This window comes from Oryx dammah, unplaced genomic scaffold (assembly GCF_014754425.2).
Source record: "Oryx dammah isolate SB20612 unplaced genomic scaffold, SCBI_Odam_1.1 HiC_scaffold_4, whole genome shotgun sequence".
In the NCBI taxonomy this organism is placed as follows: Eukaryota; Metazoa; Chordata; class Mammalia; order Artiodactyla; family Bovidae; genus Oryx; species Oryx dammah.
In genome coordinates, this window is record NW_024070188.1 from 22,449,371 (window position 1) to 22,468,755 (window position 19,385).

The following is a 19,385-nucleotide window of genomic DNA, read 5'->3' on the forward strand; positions in this document are numbered from 1 at the left end:
ACAACACAAGAGAAGACTCTACACATAGACGTCACCAGATGGTCAACACCAAAATCAGATTGATTATATTCTTTGCAGACAAAGATGGAGAAGCTCTATACAGTCAACAAAAACAAGACCAGGAGCTGACTGTGGCTCAGATCATGAACTCCTTATTGCCAAATTTCAGACTTAAATTGAAAAAAGTAGGGAAAACCACTAGACCATTCAGGTATGACTTAAATCAAATCCCTTATGATTATACAGTGGAAGTGAGAAATAGATTTAAGGGCCTAGATCTGATAGACAGAGTGCCTGATGAACTATGGAGTGAGGTTCCTGACATTGTACAGGAGACAGGGATCAAGACCATCCCCATGGAAAAGAAATGCAAAAAAGCAAAATGGCTGTCTGGGGAGGCCTTACAAATAGCTGTGAAAAGAAGAGAAGCAAAAAGCAAAGGAGAAAAGGATAGATAAAAGCATCTGAATGCAGAGTTCCAAAGAATAGCAAGGAGAGGTAAGAAAGCCTTCCTTAGTGATCAATGCAAAGAAATAGAGGAAAACAACAGAATGGGAAAGACTAGATATCTCGTCAAGAAAATTAGAGACACCAAGGGAACATTTCATGCAAAGATGGGCTCGATAAAGGACAGAAATGGTCTGGACCTAACAGAAGCAGAAGATATTAAGAAGAGGTGGCAAGAATACACAGAAGAACTATACAAAAAAGATCTTCACAACCAAGATAATCATGATGGTGTGATCACTCATCTAGAGCCAGACATCCTGGAATGTGAAGTCAAGTGGGCCTTAGAAAGTATCACTATGAACAAAGCTAGTGGAGGTGATGGAATTCCAGTAGAGCTGTTTCAAATCCTAAAAGATGATGCTATGAAAGTGCTGCACTCAATATGTCATCAAATTTGGAAAACTCAGCAGTGGCCACAGGACTGGAAAAATGGTCAGTTTTCATTCCAATCCCAAGAAGGACAATGCAAAAGAATGCTCAAACTACCACACAATTGCACTCATCTCACATGCTAGTAAAGTAGTGCTTAAAATTCTCCAAGCCAGGCTTCAGCAATATGTGAACAGATATTCAAGCTGGTTTTAGAAAAGGCAGAAACCAGAGATCAAATTTCCAACATCTGCTGGATCATGGAAAAAGCAAAAGAGTTCCAGAAAAACATCTATTTCTGCTTTATTGACTATGCCAAAGCCTTTGACTGTGTGGATCACAAGAAACTGTGGAAAATTTTGAAAGAGATGGGAATACCAGACCACCTGACCTGCCTCTGGAGAAACCTGTATGCAGGTCAGGAAGTAACAGTTAGAACTGGACATGGAACAACAGACTTGTTCCAAATAGGAAAAGGAGTACATCAAGGCTGTATATTGTGACCCTGCTTATTTAACTTATATGCAGAGTACATCATGAGAACTGCCGGGCTGGAGGAAGCACAAGCTGGAATCAAGATTGTCGTGTGAAATATCAATAACCTCAGATATGCAGATGAAATCACCCTTGTGGCAGAAAGTGAAGGAGAACTAAAGACCCTCTTGATGAAAGTGAAAGAGGAGAGTGAAAAATTTGGCTTAAGGCTCAACATTCAGAAAACGAAGATCATGGCATCTGGTCCCATCACTTCATGGGAAATACATGGGGAAACAGTGGAAACCATGAGAGACTTTATTTTTTGGGGGCTCCAAAATCACTGCAGATGGTGCCTGCAGCCATGAAATTAAAAGACGCTTACTCTTTGTATGACCAACTTAGACAGTGTATTATGTAGCAGAGACAGTACTTTGTCAACAAAGGTCCGTCTAGTCAAGGCTATGGTTTCTCCAGTAGTCATGCACGGATGTGAGAGTTGGAATATAAAGAAAGCTGAGTGCCAAAGAGTTGATCCTTTTGAACTGTGGTGTTGGAGAAGACTCTTGAGAGTCCTTTGGACTGCACAGCGATCCAACCAGTCCATCCTAAAGGAGATCAGTCCTGGGTGTTCATTGGAAGGACTGATGCTGAAGCTGAAACTCCAATACTTTGGCCACCTGATGTGAAGAGTGTGAAGAGCTGTCTCATTTGAAAAGACCATGATACTGCGAAAGATTGAGGGTAGGAGGAGAAGGGGTCGACAGAGGATGAGATGGTTAGATGGCATCAACAACTCAAAAGACATGAGTTTCAATAGGCTCTGGGAGTTGGTGTTAGACTGGGAGACCTGGCGTGCTGAAGCTCATGGGGTCGCAAAGAGTTGGACATGACTAAGCGACTGAACTGAACTGAACTGATAGATCTAGTTAAGGCAGGTAATGTACATGACGGCAGTCAGCTAGATGTGGCAAATGAGAATTCTTGCCTTTTTAAATAAAGCTACTATTACTTGACTTCTGCAGAAATGCAGGTTGTAAAGACCCTCAAGCTTTCTGTTCCTGGTTTGCTTTTTACTTTCAGTTAAAAAGTGGATCTTAATTAAAAAAAAAAAATCCTTACACCTTAACATAAAATAGATCAATATGCAAATCCTGACTTTGCTACTTGCTTAAAGAATTTATCTCAAAGGCCACCAGAGCCTAAACATTCAATAAATAATGACTGTGAACAGTTAAATGAGCACAATAATCATTAACGGTAATACCAGAAGAAGCTTATAAGTTGAATTGAGCTCCAGCTTTTGCATTGCTCAAGAGTTCTTAAAATGTCTAACTGTATACTCTGACCTGAGTGTGGGCATATAGGTGTTCACACATACATTAGAAAGTAAATTTAGGAAAGAGTTAGTAGAATTCATGGCTAGATTAAGATGGAATATCTATGGGCAAAAGCAGAAAGAAAATGCATAAAGAATATTTTCTGCTAATTCTGTAAACCTCCTACCTCAGAAATGAGGTGCTCTGTCCTACTACCCCATGGAAATGCATTTGTTATTTGTTCATGTTTAGTTCCCTCAAGGGTCTTTCTGAGACTAATCTGATGAGTGAAGGTCCTAATGGCATGTAATCACTTAATGTCTTGTTTTTTCCAGGTAACTTTCGCATTTAAACAGAGGCCTCCTGTGCTTTAGCCCAGTGGAGTGTGTAATAAGATTAGAATGACCAGACACAGGGCTTTGCACCTGAAAGGACACAACAGTCAATGTTTATGGATAACTTGAGAATTTCAGGTCTGGCAAGGCCAGGACTAAAACATTTTTGAGATAAAAGACTTTTTGGTACCCTTCAAATCTAGTTATGGGTAGGGTTTACTACTAATATTTTTAACCAGTTGTGTTGGAATAACATAGGCAGATCATGAGAAGACCAGAAGAGAAAAAGAAAAAGCAAAAGAAGGGTTAATGACAGAATCTCTCTTTCATGTGCTTCATTTTATGCTAATATATTGTGTTTTCTCTGACCATTCAGTATAATCTTATACAAAGATATTAGCTTTAACAAGCAGTATTTTGGTATCATTTTCAATTGTATATCCTCTCTCTCCTATAGAGTCTCCCAAGATTTTTTGAAGTTTCTGGGGATGCCATGTATGCTCACAAATTAGCCCTATATGGCATACATATTTCTCTTCTCTTTTGCTCCAGCTTTTTCTCTGCTGTGGAGGCCTAAGATAGCTGTGAAGCTGGGTCTCCTGCTGGTCAGCATCCCACTGGGAACCATTTCCTCTGTTGTCACTAAACAGCTTAATTGCGTACCATGGTCACCTTCAAGCCCTATCAATGCCTCAGCTGGGCACACTATCTGACAGGCACTGCTCATACCTTTGCTCATGAGTTGGGACTTCGGAAGTTCTGCAGTGTTAACATGCTCTTTGGAGTCCTTGCAACCCCAGGAATAGGTAACATTTTCAGCAGGGACAGCTAGATAAATTTTGCTAATTTTTTTCTGTCTTACATTTTAATGTTTCATAGAGGTTTTGATTAAATACTTCTCTCAATTTTAATTTTAGACCCTCTTCTTATATCTATACAAGCATAGATTGCAGAATATAGTCAAGTGATGAGATACATTATGTCTTGTTTAGAATAAAAAAATCCTTTTAACAACAAAGAGTTTATTTTGACTGTCTTATGTACCTGATTTCCCTTCCTTTAGAAAATACTCTCTCTCTGGAGACCACATGTCATAAATAGCCCCTACCACCACCACCACCCCCAGCAGCTACTCTGTTGACTGTCAGACACAACCACATCTCGGCTGGACAGAACTTGCCATCCAGCTGGGTTGATGCACAGCTTCAAATGTGTTTTCTTGGGACAAGAATTATGTCTCTGTACTTAGATATTCTAATTTGTCCATGGTTAAACATAGAGAATTTGTGAGAGTGTGGCTTTAAAAGAGAGACTTCTTTCCTCCATAATATCAAGATCAATAGAAATATTTTCTTATTCTTTGCTGCAAATTTTCAGATAGACTGATGACCAGTAAAATAAAATCATCTTCCTAAAATGTATGCAGCCCAAGACCAGGTGTAGAACTTCAATAGGGAAGATAAAAGACCCAAAGGAGTAATTTTTACTTCTTCCATCCATGAATCAAAATAACATCTGAAAGCCATCTACCATCTTATGTTCTAACTGGTGAAACAAAACAAGACAGACAAATCTTACTACTGTTTGTGTGATAAAGTATTGATTGCCTATATAACAGCCACTTTATCTTCATCCATGTATCAGAAACTTCATCTTTCTCGGTGGAAATAAGCTAAGTCCCAAAGAATAAATTGCTCTCAGCTAATCATGCCTACTCCACCCCCTTGGGGCAATGGTTGGCCTAAGGATAGGTATGTGACTCAGTCTGACAAAGGATGTAAGAGAGTCTTCGAGGAAGTTTCTTTCCTTCCTAATTGAAACAGGGAAAGCATATGAAGAACGCCCACCCTCACGGTTCTGACCACATTCATGTTAATTGTAGACGTTTTAGAATCAAGTGTTTAGGATTATGTGGGATGGGTCGAGGGCAGCGGTGGCAATCAAACCCATGCTCACATTTCTGAAGCTGCTGAATAAACTCTGGAACTACCCACTCCTCTAATTTCATTCTCAATCAGCAGAAGATTTCCTTACAGACTAAGTCATGGGTTGGCAAAAACAATCTGCAGGTCAAATCTAGTTTACCACCTATTTTTATAAATAAAGTTTTATTGGAACATGGTTACCACATTCATTTATGTATTGTCTAGGGCTCCTTCCACAGCAGCAGCAGAGCTGGGTGGTTGTTGAAGAGACTGCATGTATTGCAAAGCTTAATATATTAACTATCAGCTCCATTACATAAAAAAGTATGCCAATGCCTGCATAATGCCAGCATTAGTAGAATTTTCTATTATTGTTATATCAATGGATCTAAAATAATAAAATTCCAACTTTAAACATCTACATTTGTTGGATGAACAACCACATAAAGCCTAGACAAATTATTTTCTAAATGAAAGCAGATTATACAAAGGAAAGATAAAGTATTTTGGAGATTTTGTCTGTTTTATTTAATCCATCCTCAAGCCCAGCCAGTATTTTGTTCTAAGACGAAATCATCATTTTAATTGTAGATGAGTAGGATTGAGAATACAGTACTTGGATGCAATCTCAAAAATGACAGAATGATCTCTGTTCATCTCCAAGGCAAACCATTCAATATCACAGTAATCCAAGCCTATGCCCCCACCAGTAACACTGAAGAAGCCGAATGGTTCTATGAAGACCTACAAGATCTTTTAGAACTAACACCCCCAAAAGATGTCCTTTTCATTATAGGGGACTGGAATGCAAAAGTAAGAATTCCAGAAACACTTAGGGTAACAGGCAAATTTGGCCTTGGAATACGGAATGAAGCAGAGCAAAGGCTAATAGAGTTTTGCCAAAAGAACGCACTGGGCATAGCAAACACCCTCTTCCAACAACACAAGAGAAGACTCTACACGTGGACATCACCAGATGGTGAACACCGAAATCAGATTGATTATATTATTTGCAGCCAAATATGGAGAAGCTCTATACTGTCAGCAAAAAACAAGACCAGGAGCTGACTGAGGCTCATATCATGAACACATTATTGCCAAATTTCAGACTTAAATGGAAGAAACTAGGGAAAACCACTAGACCATTCAGGTATGACCTAAATCAAATCCCTTATGATTATACAGTGGATGTGAAAATAGATTTAAGGGACTAGATCTGATAGAGTGCCTGATGAGCTATGGATGGAGGTTCCTGAGATTGTACAGGAGACAGGGATCAAGACCATCCCCATGGAAAAGAAATGCAAAAAAAGCAAAATGGCTGTCTGGGAAGGCCTTACAAATAGCTGTGAAAAGAAGAGAAGTGAAAAGCAAAGGAGAAAAGGAAAGATACAAGCATCTGAATGCAGAGTTCCAAAGAATAGCAAGGAGAAATAAGAAAGCCTTCTTCAGTGATCAATGCAAAGAAATAGAGGAAAACAACAGAATGGGAAAGACTAGAGATCTCGTCAAGAAAATTAGAGACACCAAGGGAACATTTCATGCAAAGATGGGCTCGATAAAGGACAGAAATGGTCTGGACCTAACAGAAGCAGAAGATATTAAGAAGAGGTGGCAAGAATACACAGAAGAACTGTACAAAAAAGATCTTCACAACCAAGATAATCATGATAGTGTGATCAGTCACCTAGAGGCAGACATCCTGGAATGTGAAGTCAAGTGGGCCTTAGAAAGTATCACTATGAACAAAGCTAGTGGAGGTGATGGAATTCCAGTAGAGCTGTTTCAAATCCTGAAAGATGATGCTGTGAAAGTGCTGCACTCAATATGCCAGCAAATTTGGAAAACTCAGGACTGGAAAAGATCAGTTTTCATTCCAATCCCAAAGAAGGGCAATGCCAAAGAACACTCAAACTACTGCACAATTGCACTCATCTCACATGTTAGTAAAGTAATGCTCAAAATTCTCCAAGCCAGGCTTCAGCAATATGTGAACCGTGAACTTCCAGATGTTCAAGCTGGTTTTAGAAAAGGCAGAGGAACCAGAGATCAAATTGCCAACATCTGCTGGATCATCAAAAAAGCAAGAGAGTTCCAGAAAAACATCTATTTCTGCTTTATTGACTATGCCAAAGCCTTTGACTGTGGAATCACAATAAACTGTGGAAAATTCTGAAAGAGATGGGAATACCAGACCACCTAACCTGCCTCTTGAGATATCTGAATGCAGGTCAGGAAGCAACAGTTAGAACTGGACATGGAACAACAGACTTGTTCCAAATAGGAAAAGGAGTACGTCAAGGCTGTATATTGTCACCCTGCTTATTTAACTTATATGCAGAGTACATCATGAGAAATGCTGGGCTGGAAGCACAAGCTGGAATCAAGATTGCCGGGCAAAATATCAATAACCTCAGATATGCAGATGACACTACTCTTATGGGAGAAAGTGAAGAGGAACTAAAAAGTCTCTTGATGAAGGTAAAAGTGGAGAGTGAAAAATTTGGCTTAAAGCTCAACATTCAGAAAACAAAGATCATGGCATCCGGTCCCATCACTTCATGGGAAATAGATGGGGAAACAGTGGAAACCATTTCAGACTTTATTTTGGGGGGGGCCTCAAAATCACTGCAGATGGTGATTGCATCCATGAAATTAAAAGACCCTTACTCCTTGAAAGGAAAATTATGACCAATCTAGACAGCATGTTGAAAAGCAGAGACATTACCGACGAAGGTCCGTCTAGTCAAGGCTATGGTTTTTCCAGTGGTCATATATGGATGTGAGAGTTGGTGTGAAGAAAGCTGAGCACCGAAGAATTGATGCTTTGGAACTGTGGTGTTGGAGAAGACTCTTGAGAGTCCCTTGGACTGCAAAGAGATCCAACCAGTCCATCCTAAAGGAGACAAGTCCTGTGTGTTCATTGGAAGAACTGATATTGAAACTGAAACTCCAATCCTTGGCCACCTCATGAGAAGAGTTGACTCATTGGAAAAGACTCTGATGCTGGGAGGGATTGGGGGGCAGGAGGAGAAGGGGACAACAGAGGATGAGATGGCTGGATGGAATCACCAACTTAATGGACATGAGTTTGAGGGAACTCTGGGAGATGGTGATGGACAGAAGGCCTGGTGTGCTGCGATTCATGGGGTCGCAGAGTCGGACGTGACTGAGAGACTGAACTGAACTGAGGATTTAAAATAACTTGACTTTTCCTTTCTAAATGAGATGTTTAATGGAAACACTTTAAGGACCCAGCTACTGAGTGAAGCACTATTGTTACAGCTATTTCAAAGTCACATTTATGTATACTATGTAAAACGTTCCCGGTCATTAAATAGCATCCCATGGCCACTCCATTTATCCTCACTCAATCATGTTTCAAAAGAAATAATCAAGATCAAGTCTTTTTAGCAGACTTCCCTGAAGCTCATATAAGCCAGATTGGTGCAAATTCTCTTTTCAAAGTACTTAATGCCAATTTCTCTCTATATGAACTAAAGAGTTGTAAAGGGAATGAATTTGCAATGTTTCTTGGGGTGCTAAGACTTAACATCCCCCTCTTTTTTTCCCTAATATATACAACACAGAAATATATATTTAAGATGAACAATATTAATGTGGTTGTGAAACTGCTGAGGGCTTCTCAGGTGGCTCGGTGGTAAAGAATCCACCTGCAACATAGGAGATTTGGGTTTGATCCCTGGGTCAGAAAGATCCCCTGGAGAAGGGAATGGCGACCTGCTCTGGTATTCTTACCTGGGAAATTGCATGGAGAGAGAAGCCTGGCAGGCCACAGTCCATGGGGTCACAAAAAGAGTCAGACATGACTTAGTGAATGAGCATGCATGAGCACACATGCATTCTACTGAATGAGGACTTAACTTATCCTTTCCTCTCTTATAAAACTGTGAAAGGGTGCGCTATTGTTAGAACCATGGAACACCTCCTTCATGCACAGCTTTCTCTCTTAATCTCACTTCTACTCTTCATGATTAAACTGTATTGAAAGACTTCTTTCATGATTCAAGAAGATTGTTTTTTAATATTTATTTTAATCTGAAAGAAGGATATGTTCATTCATCATCAGAAATGTTGTTAAAGCCACACTTCTTATAAACCATTGATGATGAATGGGAAGATCTTTCCTTAGTACAGGAGAAAATATTGCACAAATCTTCTTGAGTCTTACCACAAATCTCTCTTAATAAAATTCAGCTCATCAGTTTGCAGAATATGTCTTCAGTCATAAAAGGTATAGTGACAACGGAAGACGTTTTGGAGAAGATCTTTTATCTAATTTTGTTTTTATTGTGATTGAGCTTATAAGTAGACAACAGGCACAACTGAAACCATATTAGTTTTTAACAGAGAAAAATTTAGGCTGAAAACATTTGTTTTGAGTAGACTGCTTGTCATCTTGTCATATAATCTCTGATATTTATTAGCTATCAGTTGAGTGTATAAATGGTTCTAGATATTGGGAGAAGTTGCAACAGAAAAGAAGCCAGCAAACAATGTTCTATTAGGAGCTAGAGTACACATATATTAAATAAAAGATAATGCTGTGTTTGCTGAAGTTACTACACTATGCAGTCCTTCATTTTTCACCAACACTTGCTATATATGGGGTCCTAAGAGTCCCAGAGCTACAGCTGTGCACACAACAATGCTCCTGTTGTCATGGAACTAATATTTAACTTGTCCCAGGGATCTTCCACGTGTCCCTTGAGAATCTAGCCAGTACACAGAGTCATATTTTCCAGCATCTAACAATTCTTGATAGGTTGGCAAAAAAACATGCTTTTAAAAAATTTAATGTGTTATTTCTTTATCTTCAGGAAAAAATGATGAGGAACAAATTTGAATCAGATATTGCAGTCCAAATATTTTCACTCACTGCTGGATCACCCTAAAATAAGGCTCTAAAACACTAATCGTGAACCTTGGAAGTATTAGGACTTCAAGAACCAATTCTGTGTCAGAATCTCTGAACATATCAGGAGGTCAGTCCTGCATCGTTCATTCCTCTGATCTTCCATTACTGTCACTTTATAGGTCAGATGTATGGCTGGCAGACAGGCATTGCAGAGTTAATACATGATGCAGATAGAGAGAGTCGATTCAGAACTGTGTGCAATTCAGTGGTCTCTCCAGAATTCAGGGTCATAGACAAAAAAGCTCAGTCTTATTTTTTCTGCCAGCCTAGCAAACATGCTTGAAAGTATGGAAGATATGATACTTGAATATTGTTGTACTTGCTGAGGAAATTCAGGCAGGTCTAAATGCCTTCAGAGTCAGCCCACGAGATGTTTTGAGATACCTAGGGTCAGCGTGAACTCTTCCTCTTAAATGTTAGCCATGTCCTCCCTGTATCTTCACTTCCTACAGTGCCATTCGGTTGGTTGTGGATGTTGCCTAGAATCTCCATAGATGCAGCATTTTGTCTTAAAATCTGCTCTGGTAACATGGAAATAATATAGGTTTAAAATAAAGATTGTAATGAAACTTTTAGAGTTGTAACAGTATGATTGAATACACTATCAAATTCCTTCCCATGACATAATCTCTGTAATGGAAAGGGAGAAAAAAATCCCAAAGGATATATTGAATACAAATAATGGAATGAATAATTATAAAAAGGCATGAAGTTAACTCTTCATTGTCAGAACTTTTAAAACTTTTAGAATATTTAGAAGAGATTTTTATTTTTATGTGAATAGGCTATATATGGCTTGGGTTGCTGAGTAATGAAAGTCTTTCTGGACTCATGTTAGCACAAGAAAATGTGCAAAAGTATTATTAATCAGAATGTAATGTTTAGTCATGGTTTAATACTTAAATTTTTTTTTTAACTACTTAAAATTTAATACAGTGCAGCCTTCCCTGGTAGGCTCAGTTGTAAAGAATTTGCCTGTTAATGCAGGAGATGTGGATTCAATCCCTGGGTAGAGAAGATGCCCTGGAGAAGAAAATGGCAACCCATGCCAGTATTCCTACCTGGGTGATCCCATGGAGAGAGGACCCTGGCAGGTCAAAGTCCACAGGGTCACAAGAGAGTCAGACACAACTTAGCAACTAAAACAAGTGAAATAATCCCGCTAAAAATATTGGTCTGTAAATCAGTCTAGTTAACTCAATGTTTCTCACACCTAGCACTTTTGATATGTTGGGCCACATATTAGTAGTTTTTGGTGTGAGGGCCTCTCCTGTGTATTGTGAGAGGTTTAGCAGTATCCCTGGTCTCTACCACCTGGATACCAGTAGAACTGCCCCGGGGGTGACAACTCCAAGTGTCCCCAGATGTTGCCAAATATCTTCAGGGGGGAAATGTTACCCTAGGTAAAAAACCACTGAGTTAATTAAACCTTTTTAATCCTTTCTTAGTATTCACATGTTACTGTAGCAAGCATAAAAGAGAGGTGGGATTGTGAATGGAGTGTAATGATTAATCAACTGTTTATATTTGTAAAAAATAACTGCTACCTGAGGTATGTTAGTAATTTCAAGAATGAGAGTACAACGAACTCTAACCTAACATTAAACCTAACAAGAACATAATTAAAACTTATTTCTGTTATCGGAGAGCCACTTTAGGTTCTTGTAGACTTTGGACACACTATTAGTAATATAATCACCATTCTGTAGATACACAGGGATATATTAAATATAATTGTAAAATTGTGTACCCTGAAATAAAGGTAATAATTTCCTTTTCTTCTGCACTGATTAGAAGACTTATAGACTGTTGCGCAGGGGTCTGGCAGATCAATCAAATGTAGTGTACTTTGGAAGTAATAGATGTCAGGGAAGGGGCTCTAAGTTAAAGAAAAAAATTAAAATATATCTAAAAATCATACTGCAGAGGGAGATGGCCCATGGGACAGTTATTTAGATAAAAATAGATTGAAAAATAGAATATAACAATTTCTGTCAATAACTTGAAACTTTCATGTGGATGAATGAGTTACCTACACTATTTTTTTCTCCAGAAAATAGATGTTTTGATAGGTGGTATTTCTATGATGGAGGACAACTGTATCCCACTTAACCTAATTCTTCATCTGTAGGTCTCAGTTTCAATATCATTAAAAAAAAATGTCTTCCTTTAGCTTCCCTATGTAAATTAAATGCTCTATTATTACCTCTCATGGCTCCATATCTTTTACATCATAAGACTTATCATAATGTGGAATTAAATATTTATTTAGTGGATGATTTTTTTTGACACTTGTTGATTCACTTGAATGCAAGTCCTAAGAAGGCAGGTGCTCTGTGTCATCTGTGTGCCTCTGCAATATCAGCAAGTTAGCTTAGGATCTGGCACTTAGTGTGGGTTCACTAAATATGTGTTCAGTTAATAAATGAGTAACATGAGCAATGTGTTAAAATAAGTTCTTCAGAAAATAAAATGCTTCACATAAGGGCACTTCCATAGTCATTATGACCTTTCTCATTAAACTGCAGAGGTAAAATAAAAACTGTGTATTGGAACCAGCTGATAATGGCTCATGACTGCCAACTGTATAAATCTTTTCCAAACTTCAAATTTATGTCGGGAAGGTAGCTTGAAAATGGTTTTGTTGGGAGTATTTATACTACAGAAATAAGCAAAGGCTATAAATCAGGGCTTTTTTCCTTGGGGTGGTGAAGTGAATAGTGCCCAAGTGTTAGTTCTTCAGGTGTGTCTGACTCATTGCGACCCCAGGGACTGTAGCCTGCCAGGCTCCTCTAGTCCCTGGAATTCTCCAGGCAAGAATACTGGAGTGGGTTGCCATTCCCTTCTCCAGGGGATCTTCCTGACAAAGGGATTGAACCCAGGTCTCCTGCACTGCAGGAAGATTCTTTACCATCTGAGCCACCAGGGATGGGGCAGGGGGTGGCTGGCTTGTTGTTGAAGTTATCAACACATCACCGATATGGAGGATATTGTTGTGCCAGCAAGAAAGTTAGGAAAGGGGCTTCCAATTGTTCTAAGTACTCTGAGTCTCTGCTTCTCCTAAAGTAGCAATGCTGGAATTCAGCATTGGAAAATGGAGGGTAAAGTTGTTTTGGAAGCATCCTCCTGCTGAATAAAAATCACAGGGGTGACATGGACTTCGAGACTTTTTCAGTCCTTCAGGGATAATGCTTTACTAAACATGGGTGGGGAATGGCTCACTGGGATGATGAGGAAATGATGGTGGGGGCTGAATTCCTTTGCCAGCCTAAGAAAGATCTATATTCACTTGTAAAACATCTCAAACAGACCCTTTTCTATGCGACAGACTTCTCTCTTGAAGTGCCAAGATCAGCATGGCAATATGTATGTCAGCTTTATGTGATTTTCTTGTAATGGGCTGATCCCATAATCCCAAACCAGAAATGACAGCGAAATCTTTGGAGCTTTGAGTATAGATATTTTATATTGTCAATTAAGTCTGGATTCTTATACTTTTAAAATCACTTGTGGGAAAAATAATATGGTAAATTAAAAGCAAAACTTATTGGCATTTTGATTAAATGTAAATAATCTGTATATTCCAGTTAAAAGACAGACTTAAACTCCAAATAACTTCAACCCATAAGGTGCAAATAAAAGATATACTGTAATCAGAAGGATATAGAAAGTTCCAAAGTAAAAAGATGCAAGAGAAAGTTTCTGTAACTACACTAATATCAAATAAAAAATCTTAAGTTAAAAATAACATTAATAGAAGGGCATGCTGCATAATGATAAAATGTTTAATTGACCAGGAAGATATTATCATGCCAAATTCATGTGAACCCAAAAAAACATATGCAAACATAAGGCAAAGTTAACAGACAAATGCACAATTGTCGTGGGAGACTTCAACTAAAAACAGAAAAGAATTACAAAAGGGCACCAAGACAAAAGTTGATTCTTCAGAAAGATAGATTAAAATTGATAAACCCTGATGATATTGTTCATAAAAAAATGAGGGAAGACTCAAATAACTAATATGGGTAATTAAAACGGTGGAGATCTTACAGATACTACAGAGAGATTATTCCAAACTTAATTTATGAGGGAAGATATAACAATAGAACTGACAGTGCATTTGTAGGAGGAGAATAAAATATCAATATCTTCCATGAATTATAAAAATTCTATGCAAAATATAAGCAAACCAAATAGAGCAATATATAAAAGGGAAAATATAGCAGAGTTTTGTCTATTTTAGTAATGCAAGGTTAGGATAACATTGAGAAATCAATCAATGTAAATGCCTATCTTAATAAAATAATGGAGAGAAAAATAATCATGGTTGAGTAATTTTAATAGCCAAACACTAGGAATAAAGTAGATATTCACCAAGAATAAAAGGGATATATAAGACAGTAATATAGTCATACAATATAACATTATACTGTAAGAAAATTAATGATTTGCTGCAACAAAAAGTGTAACAGGAGATAATATCAAAAATAGAATATCAAGCAGAGAAATCAGATACTTCTAGATGATTCCATTTATATAAAGTCCCCAAACATATAATACTAATCTATGATTTTCAAAACGTTATTGACAATTATGGGTCATTTATGGTGTTGTAATGTTCCATTTTTTTTCTTAGGATGTGGTTACAAAGGTGTGTCACTTTGTGATAATTATTAAAAGACGCTTACTCCTTGGAAGAAAAGTTATGACCAACCTAGACAGCATATTCAAAAGCAGAAACATTACTTTGCCGACTAAGGTCCGTCTAGTCAAGGCAATAGTTTTTCCTGTGGTCATGTATGGATGTGAGAGTTGGACTGTGAAGAAGGCTGAGCGTTGAAGAATTGATGCTTTTGAACTGTGGTGTTGGAGAAGACTCTTGAGAGTCCCTTGGACTGCAAGGAGATCCAACCAGTCCATTCTAAAGGAGATCAGTCCTGGGATTTCTTTGGAAGGAATGATGCTAAAGCTGAAACTCCAGTACTTTGGCCACCTCATGCGAAGAGTTGACTCATTGGAAAAGACTCTGATGCTGGGAGGGATTGGGGGCAGGAGGAGAAGGGGACAACAGAGGATGAGATGGCTGGATGGCATCACCGACTCGATGGACATGAGTCTGAGTGAACTCCAGGAGTTGGTGATGGACAGGGAGGCCTGGCGTGCTGCGATTCATGGGGTCGCAAAGAGTCGGACACAACTGAGCGACTGAACTGAACTGAACTGAACTGATTGAGGTATACATTACAATTTGTGTATTTTTATCTATAAATGTTACTCTACAGAAAAATATAATTTTTTAAAATGGTGGCCCATTGTTGTTCAGTCACTCAGTCGTGTCCGACTCTTTGTGACCCCGGGGACTGCAGCACACCAGGCTTCTCTGCCCTTCACCATCTCCCAGAGCTTGCTCAGACTCATGTTCATTGAGTCAGTGATGCCATCCAACTCTCTAGTCCTCTGTCATCCCCTTTTCCTCCTGTCTTCCATTCTTTCCTGTTATCAGGGTCCTTTCCAATGAGCCAGCTCTTCCCATTAAATGGCCAAATATTGGATCTTCAGCTTCAGCATCAGTCCTTCAGTGAATATTCAGGGTTGATTTCCTTTAGGATTAACTGGTTTGATCTCCTTGCAGTCCAAGGGACTCTCAAGAGTCTTCTCCAACACCATAGTTCAAAAGCATCAATTCTTCAGTGCTCAGCATTCTTCATAGTCCAACTCTCACATCCATATATGGCTACTGGAAAAACTGTAGCTTTGACTATATGGAACTTTGTTGGCAAAGCAGTGTTTCTGCTTTTTAATACACTGTCAATATTTGTCATAGCTTTTCTTCCAAAGAGCAAGCTTCTTTTAATTTCATGGTTGCCGTCACCATCCACCATGATTTTGGAGCCCAAGAAAAAAAGTCTGTCTCTGTTTCCATTGTTTCCCCATCTATTTGCCATGAAGTGATAGGACTGGATGCTATGATTTTAGTTTTTTGAATGCTGAATTTTAAGCCAGCTTTTTCACTTTCCTCTTTCACTTTTATCAAGAGGCTCTTTAGTTCCTCTTCGCTTTCTGCCATAAGGGTGGTGTCATCTGCATATCTGAGGTTATTGATATTTCTCCTGGCAATCTTGATTCCAGCTTGTGCTTCATTCAGCCAGCATTTCACATGATGTGCTCTGCATATAAGTTAAATAAGCAGGGTGACAATATACAGCCTCAATGTGTCCTTTCCCAATTTTGAACCAGTCTCTTCCATGTCTGGTTCTAACTGTTGCTTCTTGACCTGCACACAGGTTTCTCAGGAGGCAGGTAAGGTGTTCTGGTATTTCCATCTCTCAAAGAATCTTTCACAGTTTGTTGTGATCACACAATCAAAGGCTTAGCCTAGTCAATGAAGCATAAGTAGAAGTTTTTTTCCTGGAATTTTCTTGCTTTCCAGATGTTCCAACAGGTGTTTGCAATTTGATCTCATAGACTTTTAATTTTTTTTTATTTTGATAATACAGTGTTTTGACAGTTAAAGTTGTTTTATTAATTCAACTTTTGTTATTGACTTTGTCTTATCAAATCTGTGGACCTATTTAAACTGGTTAATGAAGGTAGGTATGGCCTTAAAATAATATTATCTTTCCTAATTTTTTTTAAATCAAGAGAGATTTATTTACACAGAAGAATGCAAATAGATATAAAACTTTAGGTGAAATAAATAATTTCCTAGGAAAATATAATTTACCAAAATTTACCCCAATAGACATAGAAATTGAAAACTATTTTTCTAACTGACTGAACATTTTATAAACAAATATCATGGCAATTAGAGGGAAATATAGGGTAGATCAATATTCCTAGTGATGTGATTTTATTCAATACTTTCAATGAATAATACAGTAGAAACCAATTTTAGGGAAAGAGGATTTGTTATTAAAAGGTGCTTATCCTGATAGAAATTTTAAGTTATTTAGGATAATTCTAGAGCAAAATTTACATAACTTTGTATTTGTGAATTCAGCATTGATTTCTGAGCAAGGAGATTACTAACTGAGTCTCAGGAAGGGTCCCAGTTTCTGAGATGTGAGTACTGATCAGCAAAATCAGGTTGTGTAAATTTGTACAGTTACCACTGGTAATACTCCAGCTGCCATTAAAAAAAAAGTTCTTGTAATACCAGCACATATAGGCATCTTTATTCAAAGAACTGTGTGCTAGAAGGTACTTTCTTTTAAAGTTTTCTGCTCTGTGTTTTCATTCTAGTTTTTATATTGTCAGGGTGAGAACTCAATAGGATGACAGTTAAAAACAGCAGCAATAAGATGGAGAAGTCAAATATTTGTTCTTTTAAGTAATATGAAATATATCATTCTTCTTCCATAAAATGACTTCTTTTTAGTAAAATGTACACTAATCTTATTTTAACAGAGAATCGTTAAGTGCTGCTTTGGAATTTCAAACTTCTTTACTGATTGTACCAAAGGCAGTTGTAGAGGGCTCCTCAGCAGATTGAGTTCACACTTCCACACACAAAATCATAATCAGGACATCCCTCCAAAGAAATTTCATTGACACAGCAGCCACAGACTCTCCCTGCTTACTAAAGGGAAGTCCTTTTAGGTCACAAGCGGAAGATAGGTGTTTATTATTTTGGGCTTTCAGGTAATCGTCCCACTGCCTGAAAATCCCATTAAAGAGTACAGTAGTCATTTCAGCTTCATGACTGAGGCAAAGGTGCAGCTGTCTTTGAGAAAGCCTGTTTTCAAGATGTCCATCCGCTTGATTTTGTGAGAAATAACTACTGGAGGGAAAACAAGCATTCTTCACAGAAGGAAGAAAGCACTTTGAACTTTTTAAACCACAGCCTCCTTCAAACCATCTAGCACTGCTGACAATTATTTCCTGTTTGGCAGAGTACTACAATCATAGTTTATGATATTTTGAAAGCGTAAAGCTTGGATTGGAACCTTTGAGGCGGAAACTTTGGCCTCCATCACCAGGGCGCATGCTATAATTTACCTCATTTTTCACAAAGGTGATTTTGGAAACTGGTTCCAGAGAGACTTTGATACTGTTAATAGATCTGGCTAGCACAATCGAGTCTTCTCATCTAAGGCTCATGTTCACCGTTTAAAGATCTATAATGTTTTGAATACAAATCCAGCATCATCTACATCTGGAGAAATTTATAGCAAGTTAAGAAATTTCCTCTAAGGAGGAAATGCTGAGGTCTGATCTACAGACCATTATTTTTGCAAATACATCATTTTTCACTATAGTTTGATGGATTAATCTAGACATAGACTTATATCCTTGTCCCCCACTCAGTGGCCTCTATTGAAAAGCAAATGCCCATGTCTCAGGGCTGCCATGATTAAACATTAGATCATGTTTACAAATGCCATGCAGTGATTTGCATGATAAATGTCACCTGTTGCTTCTGGCAACTATTATGATTTCATTTAGCTGGAAAAATTTATAGACAACATATTGTATGTGTTGGAATGAATAACTCATACACCTGGAGTTAGACAGGACTCCAAAATGAGAAAGATCCACTCCTAAGGTTTTTGTAAAATTTCATAAGAAATCAAAAGATTCACTAAATATTTCACAGAAAATGTAGCCTCTGTCACAGTAGAGAAGCACCTCAAAGAGTTGGATACAGAAGAGGCAAGAGAGAACATGCACTCTGGAGTTTGTGTCCATATGTCTGGGCTGGGTTCTTGCTTGTCTCGCTTAGCTGTTAAGTGATCTTTGGCAAACAAATCACATAAGCCTTTCTGAACTGCCTTTACCTTATCTCTTAAAAGGGGATGAGGACATCTTCTTTGACCTTCTCACTTGGATGTTGTAAAAATAAAGTCGGATATTATATATCTGTGTAGTTATCGTCATGTTATGTTTGTAAGCTGTAGTGGAAATACATGCTGTTCATAGCTTTCCTCCTCCTTTCCCTCTTCTCTACTCTAGTTCACCCTCAGAGGACAAATTTCCCGTACTGAGACAATCTTTTCTTCCTCCCATCCTCCCACCTGTTTCCAAGTTTGAGAAAGAATAGCTTTGACAGAAGAATTTTCCAGATGAGGAGGTAGATAACCAAGTCTGTATCAGCAAGTTCTGCCTTTATTTGTTTCCGTGGCCATTAGTTCCCCACAGGAAATCCCTACTGCACCTTTTAAATAGTCCCCAAATCAACTGAAATCCTTTTGTTTGGCTTCCCTGGGCATAACTGAAAATGACTGACATTTTCAAAAGCAGTTTTAATACATAGATTTTCAAAACAGAAATGAACTCATTAAAAAATGCCAGTAAAACCAAAGCTTTTTAAAAATTTATAACTCTGCAAGGTTGGTTGATCTTGTTTCCATATACTGGAAAATGCCAAGGACAGTTCCTGAAGAGAAGCTGTGTACCCTTTTGAATCACAATATATTAATAACAGCTACTTCGTAATAACATATCCATTGATTTATACAGTAAGAATTACTCATATTTATAGTAAGAGAGGATAAATTCTTTTATACTCATA